Here is a 5979-nt window from a genome sequence, read left to right as displayed (position 1 = left end):
ACATTCATCCACACTGTAGCAGACATCCCAAGTGTCCCGGATGTTCCGGGAGTCTCCCGCATATTGATAGCGGCACCCTGATGCCCGCAAATTAAATCTCCCGGAATCTAGAGCGAGCGAGCAAAAGCGCGCATGCGCGACAAAACCTTGTAGCGCGCGCGCACGGCAGAGAGGGAGGGGGAGGGAGAGGCCTTGCGCCTGTGTGCGTCATTAATTAATTAACATCCGGAATACCTCCCGGAAAATACTTTTTGCAGGTTGGGATGTCTGCTATAGTCTCTTTCAAGATTTTGTGTTATGTTTTTATATTTATTTATGTAAATTAGGCTCCATCTAATTAAAAATGCAGAAACATAAATAGTAACCAAACAACAAAAAACAACCAAGGCTTTTAATGTTATTAGAAACACATGTTTATTTCTCACATATATATTTGAGTTTATTTTTTTATTTTTTTTATTATTTCCTCTGATATTTTTGGTTTGATTATGTGTTTATTTGTTATGGCTTCTGTAGTAATTCATCCCGAGGTGTTTATCTCTAATCTACAGCTCAGGTGTCCTCAGTGAAATTGTCCTACAGCTGCTTGTTCTTCAAAGTCAGGAAAGTGTTCTGTTCTGCTGATGGAGACAACCTTCACTTCAGCTGGACTTCTGTGTCAAACACTCGGTTGGAGGACGACAACAAAACTCTCGTACTGGATAAAATACATAATAATAATGTCACCTGTCATGTAGAAAATCACATCAGTCGTGTGCACAATACAATTAACCTCCCGACTTGTATTGGTGAGTTTGTCTTTTTAAGTAACAAATGAATCTAATACTGTAAAACCTTTAATAATAAATATCACTAAGACTATTGGGCAGTGCTTCTTACTTTCCTGCACCATCCACTTTATTAGAAACACCTGTAGACATTCATGAAGTTATCTAATCAGCCAATCATGTGTTTGATTTCTTTGACTTTTATTGTTGCATTGTTGATGGTACCAGATGAGCTGCATAAACTGCAGATCTATGCCATGGATAAAGTCATAGAGATCAATAGGTGAACATTAAGAGATGTTCTTTACCTGCTGCGCTTCTGACACATACAGTATTTCCAGGTGTTCCTATTAAAGTGGACAGTGTGTTTATTAGCCCATGCTGTCTGTGTTGATTTTACTTCAAATGAGCAGTTGCTCTCTCTCTCTCTCTCTCTCTCTCTCTCTCTCTCTCTCTCTCTCTCTCTCTCTCAGATTTCATGGTTGTGTTTGTGCTCGTGTGGCTCTTTGAGGTCATCATCCTGCTGTCTGTGTTAGTGGGCACACTGTACATTTACCCCAGAATCTCCAGGAAACAGAGGACACCAAAGAGTAAGACTTTAATACTTGTTAGCTTAGAAAATTAACATATTACCAAAGTCCTTATTTGGGTTTAAAGTATATGATAATATGTAAAAACAGAAGACCAAGAACAACTAGAAAACAGAATGTCTAAAACTGATGTATTGTCTAAAGCTGATCAACTGAGCTTTATTTTTTCCATCCAAATATCAGGACCAGGAAGCTCAGTAACCCTGAACAAGGATTAGAAGAGGCAGTCTGTGGCTGATCTCCTCTATATGAGCAGGCATCGCTCTCCGTCTCATCCAGACTAAAACCTGATAAAACTGTAACCATTACCATAACAGTGTAACAGTGCTATCTGCTTACCGACATTGCTTTTGCTCTCTGTTTTGGATTATTTGCTGTGTTTTAAATAAAATAATTCAGCCTCATTATTCATATATCATACTGAGTGCTAATTTTGTTTATGTTTTACTTCTAATATTCTAACCACAATGTAATGCTTTGATGCTACAAAGGCTACAATATTAAATATTTTTAATATTTAATGTAAATCCAGTTCTACATCTAATTCTAAGTCCTATGTAATGAATGTGTAAATGCTGAAATAAAACCTACACACTGATGTGTTCTAGACTGTTTTATTGTCTCTATATACTGCAGCATACAGTTAAGGAGGACCAGTGACAGGAAGAACGTCACCAAGTCAGGTCAAGAAGCTTTTATTGTCATTTCAACCATATATACTGTAGCTGTTGCAGTACACAGTGAAATGAGACAACGTTTCTCCAGGATCAGGGAGCTACATAGAACAAAGACGGAGCGAAGGACTTAGTAAGTTAGTCCTAGATACATAAAGTGTGTCTGTGCAACCTGGTGCAAACAGTGCAGGACAAAAGACAGTGCAGTACAAAAGACAAAAAAGACGTGTAAATGTCCATGATAGAAGGAAAGGAGACACCAATGACAGTTATGCAGCTGCTCAGAATGCTCTCAATGGACCTTCTGTAGAACGTAGTACGGATGGGGTGGGAGATGGGCTTTTCTCAGCCTTTGTAAGAGACGATGCTGGGCTTTCTTGTTGATGGAGCTGATTTTGATTGACCAGGTGAAGTTCTGTGCTAGACGAACACCAAGAAATTTTAGGTTCTTGAGGATCTTTACAGATGATCCGTCGACGTTCAGCAGAGAGTGGTGACTCTGTTCTCTCCTGAAGTCAACAACCATCTCTTTAGTTTTATCCACAGTCAGAGACCGGTTGTTGGTTCTACACCAGGCAGTTAGCTGTTGCACCTCCTCTCTGTATGCTGACTCGTCGTTCTTGCAGATGAGACCCACCACAGTCGCGTCATCTGCGAACTTGATGATATGGTTCGATCTGGGCATTGCAGCACAGTCGTGCGTCAGCAAGGTGAACAGCAGTGGGCTGAGCACACAGTCCTAAGGGGCTCCAGTACTCAGTGTGGTGGTGCTGGAGATGCTGTTCCTGATCCGGACAGACTGAGGTCTCTGAGTCAGGAAGTCCAGGATCCACTTGGAGAGGAAGGTGTTCAGTCCCAGCATGCTGATATTCTCAATCAGGTGCTGAGAGATGATTTTGTTGAATGCAGAACTAAAGTCTATGAACAGAATTTGTACGTAAGTTTCTATACTGTCCAGGTGGGTAAGGGCTACATGGAAGGCCGAGGAAATGGCGTCACCCATGGAGCGGTTTGAATGATATGCAAACTGTAGGGGGTCCAGTGAGGGTGGTAACTGGGTCTTGGTGTGCCTCATGACAAGCTCATTAAAGCAGTTCTCAAAGCATGGTCTTCCTTCCTGCTACACTGTTCCGCAACTGAGTGTAGAAGTCATTCAGTGCATCTGGGAGGGAGGCATCACTATCACAGGCAGGTGAAGCTGTCTTGTAGTTCATGATCACCTGTATGCCACATGCGGCGGGTTTCTCCGCTGTCCTGGAAGTGGCTGTGGATTGTGTAGGCTTGTGTGTGCTTGCTTCTCTGATGGCTCGGGACAGTTTGGCCCTTGGCTAGGTCTCTAGTCTTCAGCAGCACACTCACTTTAGCAGTCATTCAGAAGTGCAACCATAAGAATCAGGGGCCGTATTGATAAATATTCTACGAATATTTAATTAAAATTTAGCTCTAATTTAGCTTAAAAAATCGAACTAGGAATCTTATCTTAAGAGTGATTCAAGACCAATCTCAGTGCAACTCTGAGCAAGGAAAATCCAAACGTTTATCTTAGAGAGGAGGTGGGACTAAACGCTGAAGAAAAAGAAGAACTTTGGTCTATTATAAGCTTCACTTTGTCTCTATGTTAAGATATCTGAGGCTATATCATGTAGGGAATATAGAATATATTATAGATATTGTCTCTAATGTGATTTTTCACAAAAATAATCCCTATATGATCTAATCTGTAGCATCTATCAGTATTAAATATTGTACATTTCTTCTCCTTCACCTTTTGGCCATTTTCCCTTCTGCTGAAGAAACACTTAAAGCCTCTTAAAAGCTCTTTTTAGAGTTAAGATGCTTTGCAAATAACATATTGCAGTAACCGGGGTAGATTAGTAAACCCTGGACTCTTGAGCAGGAGCCTTTCCCAGGGGACTCAGGATGGTGGACAGTCTGGATGAGGTAATAACCCATGGCAGGGCACACACACACACACACACACACACGCACGCACGCACACACACACACACCCTAGACAGTTTAGACATTTTAAAGGGCATATGTTTGTAATCAATGGTTGCCCTTCTTGATGATGACGTTCTTCCTGTCACTGTTCCTCCTTAACTGTATGCTACAGTATATACAGACAATAGAACAGTTTAGAACAAATGAGTGTGTAGGTGAGTTACATTTAAAAAAATACTAAAATCATTAATAATAACAAACAGATTTTATTTCAGCATTCACACATTCAGTACATAGGACTTAGAAATTAGATTTACATTTCAAAAATATTTAGTATTTTATTAAATTGTTGCCACTGTAGAATCACAGCATTACAATGGGCTTAAAATATAAAGGGGATGTTGTCACTAGGTAAAAGCCACTGGATAGCAGTGATGTCATCAGTTAACCCAGGATATAATATATCTCAGGAATAAAACCTTTTAAAGGTTAAAACATGAAAGCTTTTGATCACACAGTTTTGCCTTTGTATTTACCAGGGTATGAGTATTGGCATTAAAGCTGATGACTCATTGTTGCTGTAACTGTTGCTTAATTCAGTTATGTGTATAAGCACTTCAACAATGGACATTGTCTCAAGGCAGCTTTACAGAAGTATAAAATATAAACATTCATCCACACCTGATTTCCTTTCCCGATTTTGTTTTATGTATTTATATTTATTTATGCAAATGAGGCTCCATCTATTTAAAAATGCAGAAGTATAAAAACAGAATAAATATTTTCTAATGTTATTTAAAAAAGACAGACTCACTGGTACATTTTGGCCGTTCCGTTGAATTGTAGACATGACTGACGTGATATTCGACATTACAGGTGACATTTTCTTTATGACTTTTATCCAGTACGAGAGACTTGTTGTCGTCCTCCAACCGAGTGTTTGATTCAGAAGTCCAGCTGAACTGAAGGTTGTCTCCATCAGCAGACCAGAACACTTTCCTGACCTCCGGGAACAAGCAGCTGTAGGACAATTTCACTGAGGACACCTGAGCTGTAGATTAAACACCTCGGGATGAATTACTACAAAAGCCATAACAAATAAACACAAAATCAAAGCAAAATTATTTACGGAAATTAGAAGGACATCACAATATATACACTTCTGCATTTTTAATTAAATGTAGCCCCATTTGTATAAAAATATTAAAATGTAAAAAGAAATCTTGAGAGAGACTATAGTTATAATATATTTTTTATTGATCATGGATTGAATCTCCGTTAGAAGGCACTTCCGCAGCCCCTACCAGTTCATGCCCCTGAAGGGTGCCTTTTGGCTGCCGGGCCCAGAACCATACAGACAGATCTGCTCACCTTACGCATTGGCCATCATACGAACTTAGATCCCTTAGAGCCAGGAGTTAATGCTTCTGTGTTCTTCCCAACTACGAACTGCCTCATCCAGGCCCACCTAGTGTAAGAGTAGAGCTTCAGGCACATAATCATGGAGCAAAACTTTGCTTTGGGCATATCCTGTCAACACAAGCATTTCACCATTCCCTAATATTATGGAAAGGTTTTAGCAAATCAGTTCCCATTTCTGTTTTTCTCTTTTTTTATACCCAGCTCCAAAAATATAACGTACCTGGGACCATGTTTCACCAAAAGAGATAAAATGACATTATGTTATAATTTTAGCAGCTCTAACAGAGGGTTAAGGATCTTTTGCATTTTAAAAAACAGTGAAAACAGTTTATTTATTATAATGTGCAAAAATAACTAAATATGTGAAGCAGTACAACCCTAAACAAAAACACTAGGAATGAAAAGATACAAACATGAGGACAAGGATGAGACACACTGTAGCATCAACAGTAACAAGACCAAGACACAATGAGAAAACAGGAACTTAAATTATGTGGCACTAAAGTGATAATCCAACACAGGTGAGCGTGATCATGGGGGAAATGGGAAACACAACAATGATGAGATCTAAAAAGGACCAGG

The 5979-nt window shown here is 39.5% G+C and overlaps 2 long non-coding RNA genes across 2 annotated transcripts; one reads left to right on the top strand and one right to left on the bottom strand.

Moving 5' to 3' along the window:
• Positions 1-532: 532 nt before the first annotated feature.
• On the top strand, positions 533-1955 carry LOC113651603. The gene is made up of 3 exons (XR_003442695.2): positions 533-788; positions 1241-1357; positions 1541-1955. It is a non-coding gene; the product is annotated as an uncharacterized LOC113651603 (long non-coding RNA).
• A 2296-nt stretch (positions 1956-4251) lies between these two features.
• Positions 4252-5968, bottom strand: LOC125140395. The gene is made up of 3 exons (XR_007139701.1): positions 5811-5968; positions 5347-5443; positions 4252-5055 (listed from the first exon to the last, which is right to left on the bottom strand). It is a non-coding gene; the product is annotated as an uncharacterized LOC125140395 (long non-coding RNA).
• Positions 5969-5979: the final 11 nt, after the last annotated feature.

This window comes from Tachysurus fulvidraco, unplaced genomic scaffold (genome assembly GCF_022655615.1).
Source record: "Tachysurus fulvidraco isolate hzauxx_2018 unplaced genomic scaffold, HZAU_PFXX_2.0 HiC_scaffold_187_np12, whole genome shotgun sequence".
In the NCBI taxonomy this organism is placed as follows: Eukaryota; Metazoa; Chordata; class Actinopteri; order Siluriformes; family Bagridae; genus Tachysurus; species Tachysurus fulvidraco.
This window is presented reverse-complemented; position numbering and strand designations above follow the sequence as displayed.